At 38.6% G+C, this 15,740-nt stretch overlaps 1 protein-coding gene and 1 long non-coding RNA gene across 3 annotated transcripts in view; one reads left to right on the top strand and one right to left on the bottom strand.

Annotated features, from left to right (window-relative positions):
* The window catches only part of GPC6 (glypican 6), a 1,071,594-nt gene that overhangs the window by 205,609 nt on the left and 850,245 nt on the right, over positions 1-15,740 (top strand). Inside the window, exon 1 of one of the 2 annotated variants that reach the window (XM_082434647.1) lies at positions 3,759-4,568. The exons of the other annotated variant lie outside the window; for it this stretch is intronic. The gene's annotated coding sequence lies outside the window, so the exon portion shown is untranslated. Of the gene's footprint in view, positions 1-3,758; positions 4,569-15,740 lie in introns of those variants that run through there. 2 annotated transcript variants of the gene reach the window in all.
* LOC309647418 overlaps positions 1-15,740 on the bottom strand; it is a 774,616-nt gene that overhangs the window by 627,681 nt on the left and 131,195 nt on the right. The gene's annotated exons all lie outside the window — the stretch shown is intronic.

The raw sequence follows: 15,740 nt of genomic DNA, 5'->3' as shown, positions 1-15,740 counted from the left end.
AGAACCAGCTTTTAGCTTTATTGATCTTTGCTATTGTTTCCTTCATTTCTTTTTCATTTATTTCTGATCTGATCTTTATGATTTCTTTCCTTCTCCTAACTTTGGGCTTTTTTTTGTTCTTCTTTCTCTAAGTGCTTTAGGTGTAAGGTTAGGTTGTTTATTTGAGATGTTTCTTGTTTCTTGAGGTAGAAATGTATTGCTATAAACTTCCCACTTAGTACTGCTTTTGCTGCATCCCATAGGATTTGGGTCATCGTGTTTTCATTGTCATTTGTGTCTAGGTATTTTTTGATTTCTTCTTTGATTTCTTCATTGATCTCTTGGTTATTTAACAGCATATTGTTTGGCCCCCATGTGTTTGTATTTTTTACACTTTTTTCCTGTAATTGATATCTAGTCTCACAGTGTTGTGGTTGGAAAAGATACTTGATACGATTTCAATTTTCTGAAATTTACCAAGGCTTGATTTATGACCCAAGATGTGATCTATCCTGGAGAATGTTCCATGAGCACTTGAGAAGAAAGTGTATTCTGTTGTTTTTGGATGGAATGCCCTATAAATATCAATTAAGTCCATCTTGTTTAATGTGTCATTTAAAGCTTGTGTTTCCTTATTTATTTACATTTTGGATGATCTGTCCATTGGTGAAAGTGGGGTGTTAAAGTCCCCTACTATGATTGTGTTACTGTCGATTTCCCCTTTTATGGCTGTTAGCATTTGCCTCATGTATTGAGGTGCTCCTATGTTGGGTGCATAAATATTTAGAATTTTTATCTCTTCCTCTTGGATTGATGCCTTGATCATTATGTAATGTCCTTCTTTGTCTCTTGTAATAGTCTTTATTTTAAAGTCTATTTTATCTGAAATGAGTATTGCTATATCAGCTTTCTTTTGATTTCCATTTGCATGGACTATCTTTTTCCATCGCCTCACTTTCAGTCTCTATGTGTCCCTAGGTCTGAAGTGGGTCTCTTGTAGACAGCATATATATGGTTCTTGTTTTCAAGTCCATTCAGCCATTCTGTGTCTTTTGGTTGGAGTATTTAATCCATTTACATTTAAGGTAATTATCAATATGTATGTTCCTGTTACCATTTTCTTAATTGTTTTGGGTTTGTTTTTGTAGATCTTTTCCTTCTCTTGTGTTTCCTGCCTAGAGAAGTTCCTTTAGCATTTGTTGTAAAGCTGGTCTGGTGGTGCTGAATTCTCTTAACTTTTCCTTGTCTGTAAAGGTTTTAATTGCTCCGTTGAATCTGAATGAGATCGTTGGTAGGAGGAGTAATCTTGGTTGTATGTTCTTCCCGTTTATCGTTTTAAATATGTCCTGCCACTCCCTTCTGGCTTGCAGAGTTTCTGCTGAAAGATCAGCTGTTAACCTTATGGGGATTTCCTTGTATGTTATTTCTTGCTTTTCCCTTGCTGCTTTTAATAACTTTTCTTTGTATTTAATTTTTGAGAGTTAATATTTTTCTTGGTTTGTTTCTCCTTTGATTTAATCTGTATGGCACTCTTTGCGCTTCCTGGACTTGATTATTTCCTGTCCCATGTTAGGGAAGTTTTCAACTATAATCTTTTCAAATATTTTCTCAGATCCTTTCTTTTTCTCTTCTTCTTCTGGAACCCCTATAATTCGAATGTTGGTGCCTTTAATGTTGTCCCCGAGGTCTCTGAAACTGTCCTCAATTCTTTTCATTCTTTTTTCTTTATTCTGCTCTGTGGTAGTTATTTTACTATTTTATCTTCCAGGTCACCTATCCATTCTTCTTCATCAGTTATTCTGCAACTGATTCCTTCTAGAGAATTTTTAATTTCATTTATTGTGTTGTTCATCATTTTTTCTTTGCTCTTTAGTTCATCTAGGTATTTGTTAAACGTTTCTTGTATTTTCTCCATTCTATTTCCAAGATTTTGGATCATCTTTACTATCATTACTCTGAATTCTTTTTCAGGTAGACTGCCTATTTCCTCTTCATTTGTTTGGTCTGGTGGGTTTTTACCTTGCTCCTTCATCTGGTGCATCTTTCTCTGTCTTCCCATTTTGCTTAACTTACTGTGTTTGGGGTCTCCTTTTCGCAGGCTGCAGGTTCGTAGTTCCTGTTGTTTTTGGTGTCTGCCCCCAGTGGGTAAGGTTGGTTCAGTGGGCTGTGTAGGCTTCCTGGTGGAGAGGACTGGTGCTTGTGTTCTGGTGGATGAGGCTGGATCTTGTCTTTCTGGTGGGCAGGACCACTTCCAGTGGTGTGTTTTGGGGTGTCTCTGAACTTATTATGATTTTAGGCAGCCTCTCTGCTAATGGGTGGGTTTGTGTTCCTGTCTTGCTAGTTGTTTGGCACGTGGTGTCCAGCACTGGAGCTTCCTGGCTGTTGGTTGGAGCTGGGTCGTAGCATTGAGATGGAGATCTCTGGGAAACCTCTCACCAGTTGATATTACATGGGGCTAGGAGGTCTCTGGTGGTCCAATGTCCTGAACTCGGCTCTCCCACCTCAGAGGCTCAGGCCTGACACCAGGCCGGAGCACCAATACTCTGTCAGCCACATGGCTCAGAAAAAAAGGGAGGAAAAAAGAAAGAAAAAAGATAATAAAAAATAAAATATAATAAAATAAAGTAATATAATTAAAATTAAAAAATTATTAAAATAATAAAAATTTTAAAGTAATAAAAAAAAGATAGAGCAACCAAACCAATAAACAAATCTATCAATGATAACAAGTGCTAAAAGCTATACTAAGATAAACATAAATTTCAGAAAGAAGTCAGTCGCAGACAGCAAACCCCAAGTGTACAGTTGCTCCCAAAATCCACCTCATCAATTTTAGGTTGATTTGTTGTCTATTAAATATTCCACAGATGCAGGGTACCTCAAGTTGATTGTGGGCATTTAATCCACTGCTTGTGAGGCTGCTGGGAGAAATTCCCTTTCTCTTCTTTGTCCGCACAGCTCCCGGGGTTCAGCTTTGGATTTGGCCCCGCCTCTGAGTGTAGGCCGCCTGAGGGCGTCTGTTCCCGCCCAGACAGGACGGGGTTAAAGGAGCAGCTGCTTCGGCGGCTCTCGCTCACTCAGGCGGGGGGGGGGGGGGGGGGGGGGAGCGGTACGGAGGAGGCGGGGCGAGCCTGCGCGGCAGAGGCCGGCGTGACGTTGCAGCAGCCTGAGGCGCGCTGTGCGTTCTCCCGGGTAAGTTGTCCCTGGATCACGGGACCCTGGCAGTAGCGGGCTGCACAGGCTCCTGGGCTGTTGTTGATAGTGACCTGTGCTCGCACACAGGCTTCTTGGTGGCTGTAGCAGCAGCCTTAGCCTTTAATGCCCATCTCTGGTGTCTGCATTGATAGCCGCGGCTCGCGCCCATCTCTGGAGCTCGTTTAGACGGTGCTCTGAATCCCCTCTCCTCACGCACCCCAAAACAATGGTCTCTTGCCTCTTAGGCAGGTACAGACTTTTTCCTGGACTCCCTCCCAGCTAGTTGTGGCGCACTAGCCCCCTTCAGGCTGTGTTCACGCCGCCAACCCCAGTCCTTTCCCTGGGATCTGACCGACGAAGCTGGAGCCTCAGCTCCCAGCTCCGCCTGCCCCGGCGGGTGAGCAGACAAGCCTCTCGGGCTGGTGAGTGCTGCTCGGCGCCGAGCCTCTGTGCGGGAATCTCTCCTCTTTGCCCTCCGTACCCCTGTTGCTGCGCTCTCCTCTGTGGCTCCGAAGCTTCCCCCTGCCCCGTCTCCGCCAGTGAAGGGGCTTCCTAGTGTGTGGAAACTTTTCCTCCTTCACAGCTCCCTCCCAGAGGGTCAGGTCCCATCCCTATTCTTTTGCCTCTGTTTTTTCTTTTTATCTTTTGCCCTATCCAGTTACGTGGGGAGTTCCTTGCCTTTTGGGAGGTCTGAGGTCTTCTGCCAGCATTCAGCAGGTGTTCTGTAGGAGTTGTTCCACATGTAGATGTATTTTTGATGTATTTGTGGGGAGGAAGGTGATCTCCACGTCTTACTCCTCCGCCATCTTCTGGAGTAGTCTCATCAATTACCTTTTAATTTTATGAGACCCCTCATCTGTGATGCCACAGTGCTTTATGTCAATTTGGAATTGGACCATAGGTACCCTTTCTCATTTTTTAAATAAGGAAAATGGATGTTGTTCAACCAGTGTGAACCCAGAAAAACTCACTCCAGGACTTGGTGTTGCCAGAACCTTCCATTCCCACACAATGCTCCATATTCTTTTCAGCCGTCAGGGCTGGTAAAGGTGTTTCTTCCTGATGCTTCTGCATGTTGGACAGAATTTGTATCTTCTTCACCTTCTGCATTCCCCTGGGACATGGGTACCTCTGTGGATGAACGAGAAGCTGCTGGCATCTCCATCATTTCCCACATTTAGTAGTTCTGTTTCATTAAATATTGTGCAAGGTAAGGATGGATGCTTAGTAAAGCATTTGCTTATGAAGGACCTCGCAAGTCGTGATAAGGAGTTTATGTTTTATCCTGAGGACAATAGGAAGCCTTTGGCATCTGTGGAAAAGTGAAGACGACCAGATTTGAGGTGGAGAATGACAAAGCTCCAGCTGCAGTGAAGAAATTGGACTGGAGTTAGGTAAGCACGAAGGTGTGGAGACCAGTGAAAAGGCTGTTACAGTAATCTAAGCTTGAGGTGATGGTGGCCCCGATCAGTGTAGTGCATTGTAGAGAGTTCTGTATGTTATTTAAGAGGAAGAAGTGGTAGGAGTGAGTGACTCATTGGATGAGAGGTTTAAGAGAGAGAAAGGAGTCAAAGATAATATCTAATTGAAGGACTGGGCATGGAGATTTCCCTGAGATAGAGAACATGTGGTGAGGATCATGTTGGGGAAAGGAAATGAATTTATTTTCCTGACTAATATTTTACATTACTCACAAAATATGTGCATCTATTTAATATGTGCCAAATCTTTAGATTTTTCTGCAGCTAAAAAATGTATTGCAGATCTTCGAAGTGAGAAAGCATCTGCTCTCTGCCTAGCTACCCATCTAGGTCTTTTCCTACTTCAGTCCTTTAGATGACGTGCTAAACCCTTTAAGCTAAATGTGGCCTGTTGCCTGGTTTTGTAGGGCCCACAAATAAATGATTATTTCTAAGTTTTTAAATGGTTGGGGAAAAAGTTTGAAAAAGAAGACTATTTCCCAAGTGGAAATTATATAGAAATTAAATTCGTTTTCCATACATTAAAATTTTTTAGAAGACCGCCATGCCCATTCATTTCCATACAGTATATGGCTGCTTTTGTGTTTCAACCTCAGAGTTCGGTAGCTGCAACAGGGACCTTACAAATCATAAAGCCTAAAATTTTTACCACCTGGCCCTTTGCGAAAATGTATGATGACTACTGGACTAAATGACTGTTTCATTCTCTAATTTGATGATCCTAAATTAAAAAAAAATTTTTCTTCAGAAGATGTAACAGCATCCTAGTTGAGGGATCATGTATTTCTGGTTGGGTTTTCAGATTTATGACTATGCCAGCCACCAAATGCTCCAATGTAAGATTTATTAATGCATTTAATTAGTATTGAATTTCCCCAATATTTATGGACCAGAGCAACATGGAAGTGTATTTCAGAGAAGGTATAGTTAATTCAAGAGCAAGAAAAAAATAGAGATGGCATCTTAGCTGGGTTTATCTTTATGCTAACAGTAAAAAAAAATAATGGCAAATGCTTTCTCTGGGCAGCTTCAAGTTGTAATATCATTAGCAATAGAGCAGTATTTCATGTTATAGTCAACTTTAGTAGAATGTGTTAGGTAGTGCGATGGTGCTGTGTGCTCCATGGTAGCTTTTAGAGCTGAAATTGGTTTGCAGTCATGCTTCAACCCATTTGCTTTTAGAAAAATAATAACTTTATCCAACTAACCTAGTAATAATTAGTTTTCAAGTAGCATTGCATATGATTTTCAGGATTACAAGTACGACCTGATACTGTGAGGCAGAGTTTTCTGCTGCATACAAAGCATGGCACTTGTATGTATACTTGTTCAATTTGCTCAAAGTAATATAATATTAGAAAGCATATCAGATATTGGTTCCTTTTCTTAACATTTTTCCCCAGCCAATTAACAATGAATGATCTAATCAGTTTTACCATTTGATTTGACACCTCTTAAATCAGTTGACATGTGTTCAGAAACATGGTATCTTTTGTTTCAGAGCTCCTTTAGGAATCACTGTTGTCAAATTTATGCAAGGGATGTAATTCTAAGGTGTCTATGAATATTGAGATTATTAACCATGAAATAGTAAGTCTCAAGTGAAAGTTTTACAAACCCTTTTAGAAGAATTGTTTGTCCTCTACTTATGGTCAAATGTGGCAGATATTTGGCCCACTGTTTTGATTCTTTTAGTCTTATTATTTTATTTATATTGAAATTCCAAGTAACATCAGAGCAACTAAGACATATTTATAATTCTTCAAAAAGAACATGGATTAAAGTAGATTTTGAAAACCACTCCTGTAAATGAGCTAACTTTGGTTCCCCTCCAGAACCCTTGCTATTTATGCCCCTTGTTAATTCCCTAATCCCTGAAATGTGCTAACCTTTCACCAGCATGGGATACATTTCTAAATGTGAGTTAGTTTTGTATGCTTATCTCACGTCCCTTACTTTTGCATCATGGCTGCTTTGATATGTGAATCCTAAATAGTGAAGTCTATTGGCATGGGCTGAATAAATTCGTCATCAAGCCCTGTGTGTAAGTATCCAAGACAACAAGAGAGGGCCATTTCCTGGACACTCTTCAGCCTCAGATGTTGCTTGGTTTCTGAGAATCATTAAATACTACTGATGTCAGAGACTAAGTCATTCCCAAATTGCATTCTCTGTTTCTAAAATCTACATGGCTTTCCTTCCTCTCCCTCTACTCCCATACTATGTGCCCTTGTCTTTGACCATTGCTTTCCATTCCAAGCTTTCGTTCCATGGCCTTCCCAGATTTATGGTGTGACAGACAGTTGAAGTCAGGATATTGAGTGAGAGCTTCAAGAGTTAGGCATTAGACTTTGTGGAGTGCCTACTAGGTACTATGCAGTTTACATGTGTTATAGTTAAAGCTCACTTACATCTCATAACCGCCTTCAGAGTATGATTATTTCCAAATGAGGGAGAAGAAATTCAGGGGGGTTGATTTGGTTGACTACTTAGCCAATCTGGAGTGCTGACTTCTGTTTGGGTATGTCTGGCTATAAAGCCTGTGATTTTTTTCCATGCCACCTGTCTGTCTCCTCAAGGGAGAAAGTATATACAGAGAAGAACTGAGACATCAGGAATAAGCCTTGGAGAAATCTCTCCTTACAAGGTAGACTCAAAAACTGGAGCCAGGAAAGGCAACTAAAGGAGACAAAAGCGTAGCAAGAAAAATGGTAGTAGTTACCTGAAAAGCCATGGGATGGGGGACTTCTAAGAGAAAAGAATTGTCGGGGTGGTTGAATTGGGGATGTGAGGTGAAGCTTTTGAAAGGAGTTAGTCACTGGCCTAACAGGCACATTTCATTGTGTCTCTTTTCTTCACTTATCCTCCTAGTGTGCAAGTCGTCTCCCTGGACGACCTGGTACTCTCTGCAAGGGACTAGGGACACAATCTCAAATATCAAGCATCTCCTGTGTCTCTAAATTCTGCGTCATGAACTTGCTATTCATGGAGTGTTGCATTTCAGAAAGAAAGAGCCCTGTAACATAAAGTTCTCTTTATTTTCTAGGCCAACTCACTGAAAGTAGAATCCGTATTTTTGTCTAGACAGCCTTTCTTTGAAGTTGATGTGTTTAGGTGCTATCTTGAGGAGCCAGTACTGTACTATTTACCATGTTTCCTGAGGCAACCTTGTGTGAGGACTAGAGAATTTTAACAAGTTTCTTGACTTTCTCTGCACCTGGAGATTAATGTGCTAGTAAAAACTTTATGAGCTCTTAATCATTCATAGCAAACATATAGGATCCTCTGAAGCTAAAAGCTTCAACATTCATAATCAAGAGACAGCAGAATAGGACCATGTAAGTTTGGAAATGGCCTCCCAGAAAATGTAATGAACATTGTCTTTATCTATATTTATATTTATTTCTTTATCAAGTTGTGGGTACTTTAATTTTGAATAGAAGTGTATTTTCTCAGTTATAAAACTCAAACATAAAATTATCCCCACTTCTAAGATGAGAATAAAAGAAAATTTAAACTACTACTAGATAATCTCATGTAAGTAGATCGGATTCCCTTATAAAGATATTACTTGCTACACTATTAGTTGTGCTCTTCTGTTTCCACATGTATATCATCTTCTGCTTGAAACAATGTATAGTTTTACAGATCTTCCTTGACTTATGATGGGGTTACATCTGGATAAACCTATGTAAATTGACAATATCATTAAGTCGAAAATGCATTTAATACGCCTAATATACCAAACATCATAGCTTAGCCTAGCCTACCTTAAATGTGCTCAGAACACTTACATTAGCCTACAGTGGGGCAAAATCATCTCACACAAAGCCTGTTTTTAATGAAGTGTTCAGTATCTCATGTAATTTATTGAATACTGTACTGAAAGGGAAAAACAGAATGGCTGGCTGGGTACAAAGTTGTTGTAAGTGTATCAGTTGTTTACCACAGTGACTGAGTGTCTGATTGGGAGCCATGGCTGACTGCCACTGCCCAGCATCTCCAGAGAGGTCGCTGGCCCTGGAAAAGATCAAAATTCAAAATTGGAAGTAGGGTTTCCAATGCATATGAATGCATATCACTTTTGCACAATCGTAAAGTTGAAAAATTGTAAGTCGAACTATTATAAATTAGGGATAGACAATCCCTAATGTATGTATTGGGGTAGTGTATTTGTTTATTAAGGCTGCCGTAACAAAGTACCACAAACCAGGTGGCTTAACAGGAGTATATCTTCTCACCGTTCTGAAGGTTAAAAGTCAGGAATCAAGGTGTCAGTAGTGTTAGTTCCTTCTGAGAGCAATGAAGGAGAATGTCTTCCAGGCCTCTCTCTCAGCTTCTGGTGTTTTGCTTGAAGTTTTCGTGTTCTGTGGCTTCTGCTACATCACCTCAGTCTCTGCCTTCATCTTCACATGGTGTTCTCTTGCGTGTCTGTCTGTGTCCAGATTTCCCCTTTTTATAAAGACACTGGTAATATTGGATTAGGGACCCACCCTACTCCAGTATGACCTCATCTTAACTTACTATATCTGCAATGACCTATTATCCGAATAAGGTCACATTCTGAGGTACTGTGGGTTAGGACTTCAACATATGAATTTTGGAGGGGACATGGTTCTACCTATAACAGATAGTATAGGCTACTCAGTGATGATAAATGACTCCAAAATTCCAGTGGCTTGAAACAACAAGGTTTATTTCTTTCTCAATGTACAGTGGAAATTCTGATGTGTATTCCACCATCATGTGATAGCTCAGTATTGAGCCTCCGTGTTGCACGTGATCCCCTGATCTCTAGGTCAAGGGAGGAGAGTATTTGAAGGTCCAGAACCAGCAAAAAAAAAAAAAAAAAAAAAGTCTTTATTGGGAAATGTCACTACTACTCCACTTTTACTCCGAAATAAGTCACATTTCTCCCCTTAATTCAAAGTGGCAAAGAAATTCAATTCTTCCCATGCGGCAAGAAAGAGGAGAAGCAGAAATATTTATGAGAAGCAATATATCTTAATTCACATATCTTTAACTGTAGATTAATATTCAAAAACATGGGACATCTATTATGAAGTCTTGAAAAGATTTGTAGCTATCTCGCTAAACAAAGTTGTTTTCCTAGGACTTGAAATGTTGAACCACTAATTATTCTCTCTTTCTGCTTCCCCCTCACTCAAAGAGGATTCATTCCTACAGTGAAAATGGAAGGTGCATCTATATGGGTAAAAGCCATGCTAGTTTATATTGTGAAAAATATTTATTGGATAAACTATAGCAGTACACATGCACAGAAAACCATGGTATGAGGTTGAAAGAATGTGGATGCCGGGGCTTTATGGGTCTAATTTATTTTCTGCAGAAAGGAGAGTCTCAAAGGTGACACACACCAGGACTGTGACCACTGTCCAGGAGAGACACAGATACACAGTTACTCTCTAGGTTCTTTATCTAGAAGGAATTCTGGCATAAATATTCTATTTAACCTTCCCTTCCCAAAGTGTCCCCCACTTACCCTCCACATTATCATCCTTCATAGCATTTATCACACTCGGCCATTTTCTCGTTTTTTTACTTGCTTCTTACGTTTCCTGACATTGGCTGCATGTCTGCCTCTTTTCTCCCACCCAAATGTAAGTCCATGGAGACAGATACCTAGCTCTGTTTTTGCACTTATAACTCCAGCATTGAGAATAATACTTGCCTGATATTGAAGGAAATAATGTATTGAATGAATCAATTTAATAATTATTACTTTTAAACTAATATAATGGCAGAAGGCAAGAAACTTGGGAAAATATTTTATCAGTGTTAAGGTCTGGATAATGTGGAACTAGAGGCTTATAATGTAAACATTTATAATTTTTTCAAAGCAACTTATTTTTCTTTCCTAGATTCCATAGTACATACATATCTCCTGAGGTCTCTTTATTGTGAAATTATATTCATTTATCTTATTCTCAAGAAACAATACATTTTATGTCCAAAAATATATGCTATCTAGACACCGTGGAGTTATTCCAAAGGGTCCATGATTTAACGCTGGTTGTCACTATATTTGTAGGGTAATTTGGTGTAAATGAATTTGGGCAAAAGCCATTGAGTAAGATGATTCTTTTCTAAATTACTTGAAGTGGTGAATTCTATTACTGATAATTTTAAGTGGAGAAGTTTTCATATGTAGTTTAGGGAAACACTGGAGTATTATTTGATGTTTAATAATAAAAAACAAAAACATTATTTGGCTAATTTTTTCTCTAATACTAGATTATAATTGAAACAATTATGAAAAGATTTATTGACTGCTCAAGTGAAAACAACTGACTATAAAAATAGAGTTGTCATTGCACTACAGCCCAAGACTCTCCATGCACTATTGCTTTGTTTGCATAGATGAGTTTAGGGAAATTACTGGTCCTGGGGTTTTCTAAGCTGTAACTGTCAGTTTGTCTTACTTTTAACACAAAATTATCATACAGTGTTATGTTTTGAGATTTTGAATGTACTGTATTTTCTTCTAATTTTTCATTTAGATGCCATGTCTTGGTTATTACCTTAAGATATTCTGACATAGTTAAGGCTCAATCTTTTTAATCGTAAAATTAATGCTGCTAGTCTTTTCAGTTTAACAGGATATAATCATATTGTATTCTAGGTAAACGGCATCCTCTGCAGTTGTGCTATGTGATATCTATATTTAGGTTTAAATGGCCCAGAGTGTGGGGAGTAAACCACACAGACTCTTCTAAATCAGTGAAGTTTGTTCAGGATTCAAGTAGACTTCGAGACTGACTCTGCTCTGGTGCCTTCTGACGTGCGTTCACCATTACCTGCTTTATCATCTTGCGTCTCCACATCGGGGTTGAAATAACTTCAGGGAGTCTCTGGTGGCACCTTTTCCTACATGTCTAGTTGGCTTCTTTACAAAATACTATCTCTGCTTCTTACTCGTTAAAGTCACTCTGCCCAGTTTCTAGCTGTGAACAGTTGTCATTGTGATGGATTTCCTGACTTTGAGAGAGAGACTGTGGCAGCCAAGTTGATGTCATACTGCATTTGGGGTCTGTTTTTTGACTGGGTAAATGTTCTTTAATTACTGCTGGTTCTTCAACCTTGGGGAGAACTCTGGAAGTATTATCAGTTTTTATATTTGACAGCTTGGAAATAGAGAGCTTTTGGCCATAATGTTTTAAGTTAAAGGTTTAAATTCATATGCTTTTCAATTAATTTTATACAATAGTTAAGATAAAAATTGCACAGACACTTAAATTTACTCAATAGAGAGCCCTGCATTTAATAGTAAATTCAATGATAAGTATTTAAAAGTCACCAAGTTATCCCCATGATCAAATGCTATAGTATAGCACTAGTACACAGAAATATTAAGAAGATTATTCATTTTCTTCAATGAAAAGGAGAACTCTTGATTTATTAGAAAAATATAATGAAAAATATAATTATCTAGCAGTAAAAATAATGAATCATTCCTTTGGAAGACCATAGCCAAATAAACCACAGTTTGTGGCAAAATCATATCAATTGTTTTTTATATTGATCAGATAAACAGAATAATTAATATTATTCCTCTTCTTGTGGTGTACTCCTCTCTTCTACAATTCATGATTAATGTTACATCCCGTATGTAACTCAGTTTTGAGTAACATGGTTTAAAAAATATTTTACGTGTATCTTGCACACCGAATCATTTACTACTGGTTTTGATATTATAATGTGCACATGAATTTATGATTCCTTTCCACCAGTTGTTCAATCCCACCGCCCCCCCCCCACTTCTACCCCCAATAGCCCTAAAACTTAATTCAGCAGGAATAAGGAGTAGACACTTACTGAAGGAATCTGGCAATGACAAATGCAAAGGTGTTTTTGTTTTTGGTCCTCAAATATCTCTTATCTAAAATATATAATACTAGTGCATTAACTTTTATTTTTACTAGACTACATAGTCGTTTACAGCTTAATAATTGGTAGGCAGTAAATTGTAGCCCTGGCTCTACCACTAAGGAATTCCAAGTAAGATGTGAACATAACCGACTCAGCATCTCCATTTCCCAAACCTGACTGTGTGCCAGCATCATCTAGGAAGGCTTTTCAGAACATGGATTTGTAGACCTCACCTTTGATGTACTGAATTGGAATCTTCAGAGTTGTGTCAGAGAGGGGGTAATTTTTCAAACTCTCTTTCTCCTATCAAGGCAATCGGCTGGCATTTAGAAACCAACATTTAGCCTGAAGCCAAACAGATTAAGTGTAGCTTGTTTATTAGACAAAGCTTTTCTTCTCTTAGCCTTACAATAGTCAAACCCTTTTTTGCTTATATCCATATCCTCCCTTGATCCATGGTAGAACTTTGAAAATATCAGGAGCTGATGCATTTTATATCTGAAGAAGTGATATCAGTTGGCACTATGACCCAGCCTTAGCAGCTAGAGTCTGGACTTTGAGTCTTGTACATATTCCCTGGGAAGCTCATTGCAAGCCAGCTTTACTCTGCCAGTGTTGAGCTATATAGTATATCTCTGATATCTTTTTTAAAGCTTTGCTTACTGAGGAAAGAGCTATACACATCACTCTTATACTATATTCAGTGACAGTTTGCCTTTGTTAACATCTTCAAAAATTATTTAGATTTCCTTCCAACATTTAACATTGATTTTTCTCTGAATTTTTAGAATCAGAAAAAAAGTTTAAAAAATTAAATTGAAAAACTCTTATAGTAGCTAGAGACTTGATTCAGCAATCAAGTTTTCCTTCTGAACTTTCAGATGTAAAAAAGCATTTATTGGGCTTCCCTGGTGGCGCAGTGGTTGAGAGTCTGCCTGCCAATGCAGGGGACACGGGTTCGAGCCCTTGTCTGGGAGGATCCCACATGCCACGGAGCAACTGGGCCCGTGAGCCACAATTACTGAGCCTGCACGTCTGGAGCCTGTGCTCCGCAACTAGAGAGGCCGCGATGGTGAGAGGCCCGCGCACCGCGATGAAGAGTGGTCCCCACTTGCTACAACTAGAGAAAGCCCTCGCACAGAAACGAAGACCCAACAGAGTCATAAATAAATAAATAAATAAATAAAAAGAACGTGAATTTCTAAAAAAAAAACAAAAACAAAAGCCACGGCCCTTATTTAAAAAAAAAAAAAAAAAAGCATTTATTTCTTTTATTACAAATGCATTTATTAGACTTATTAAGGAATTTAATCCTTTTACAACAGCTTTAAAATTCACTGATTTCCAAAAGGGTACCTACATACTGCTTGGCTGTATAACTATGGCACATAATAGATTCAGTCTACGTTGTCTTTTAAAACTATATAGGAAAATTTGAAAACTATAGAGAATCTCAAAGACAGGATAGTTTAAGCCATACATTTCATATCTGAAGTCACTGAGGCCCAGAGGGGCTTGGTGTCTGCCCTAAGTCACACTTGTTAAAATCTAAATATCTTCATTGCCAGCTTAATGTTCCCAAGCCAACTTGCTCAGCTCTGATACAATAATGATTTTTTTTTTAAAGTAACCTTATGTCATACCTTTAATGGCCTATTTTATCTTCTTTTTTACATTTCCAACTTTATATGATCTCATCTTTACATTCCCAAGGCCTGGGCACACAGTTGATATAGACATTTGTAGATGCACTGAGATGGATAAACATGAAGAAACGTAGGAAATTGATGTGATTTCTCATCATACATCAAGCCCATTACATACTATCCAACCCACAAGCCATGCCATCTTATGTAGTCTCGATGGAAAGAAAGAAGAAAGCTCAGGATAAATGCCTTAACAGCTGTCAGTGTTAAGTAATCCCTTCAAGCTGCCAGGGCCTTCATTTGCCTTCAAGAGCTGTGACATATGGTCAAAAATAGCTTGAAGATTTACTGTGTCATGTCTTTTGGACGAGATTCAAAATATACTTTAAGAGAGATTCCATCCCTCATCATCCTTGAAAAGATCCTTCAGAACTCATAGAGCATATAGAAAGCAGACGGAGAATGATGAAGTTCAGATGCCTCAAAATGACAGACTCTAATCAGGATTGCCAACCTATCACAGAAAATTATGGGAAAAAAATGCAAATTTTCTACTGACACTTCACTTTTAAACACTGACATCTCATTGACCTAAAGAAGCCACCGGTATAGATAAGACTTTTTATTTATTTTTCTCTACTGTAATATTACAGTAGGATTAGAAGGCAGTTTTTACAATTATATTTTCAAGAAGCGGGCATTCTTTTCAATTTTAAGAATTTAACCTTAAAGATGAAAAAGCTAAGAAACTCAAGTTTGCCAATGGGTTCTGGCTGCTGTAAAGATTGTAAGGAAAAATATCTCTCTACTTAAATTCTATAACAATTGAAAACCTAAGGAATGAAAAAGAAATACTGAGTACATATAATGAAAGAGCACGAGAACAACTTGTATAAACATTACAGTAAAGAGGTCACCTAACTTAGTTAACTCTCCTGGGTGCAAGCAGAAAATCATCAAGCCTACTGGGTATGTAAGAAGAAAAGATTCAAAGAATAAAATGCTACAAAGCAGACTTCATTGGTCCTGGCAGTGTCTGGATTTCACCCATGACCTTCCCTTTCCTTTTCCCTGCCCTCTGCCCTGCTTCTGCTCTACTTTCCTGCTGTTTGCCTCCTAAGGTTTCAAAATATTGCTAAACACATTTCTAAAGCTTTCCTGACATATGATGCTTTGTGTATAAATAATTTCGTTGAAGAATTAGGACAATCTTTTCTTTCTGAAGTAGAATAAATTGTGCTTCAATTTCAGGTGCTTATGGAAAATACATTGTGCTTCAACCCAAATATTATGTTGCATCAATCACTCTGGTGACCACATTCTGGGGCAACTTCCAGATTAGAAATTAAATTACATGCTGTATAATCTATTATTATTTTAGGCAAATCCCTGATTATCTCCTACTTGAAATGTTTTATTAGGTGGCCACAGCATCAGACCCCTGCGCTGGTGCTTATTTCAGGAGGAGGAAGAAAGATTGTCTGTAGAGATCTGTTGTGTTTAATAGAAGTTTGCCGAAATGGCTACCACAATTCATCTAGTAGACCAG

The sequence above is a fragment of the Balaenoptera physalus genome (genome assembly GCF_965194825.1).
Source record: "Balaenoptera physalus genome assembly, chromosome: 18".
Lineage (NCBI taxonomy): Eukaryota > Metazoa > Chordata > Mammalia > Artiodactyla > Balaenopteridae > Balaenoptera > Balaenoptera physalus.
This window is presented reverse-complemented; position numbering and strand designations above follow the sequence as displayed.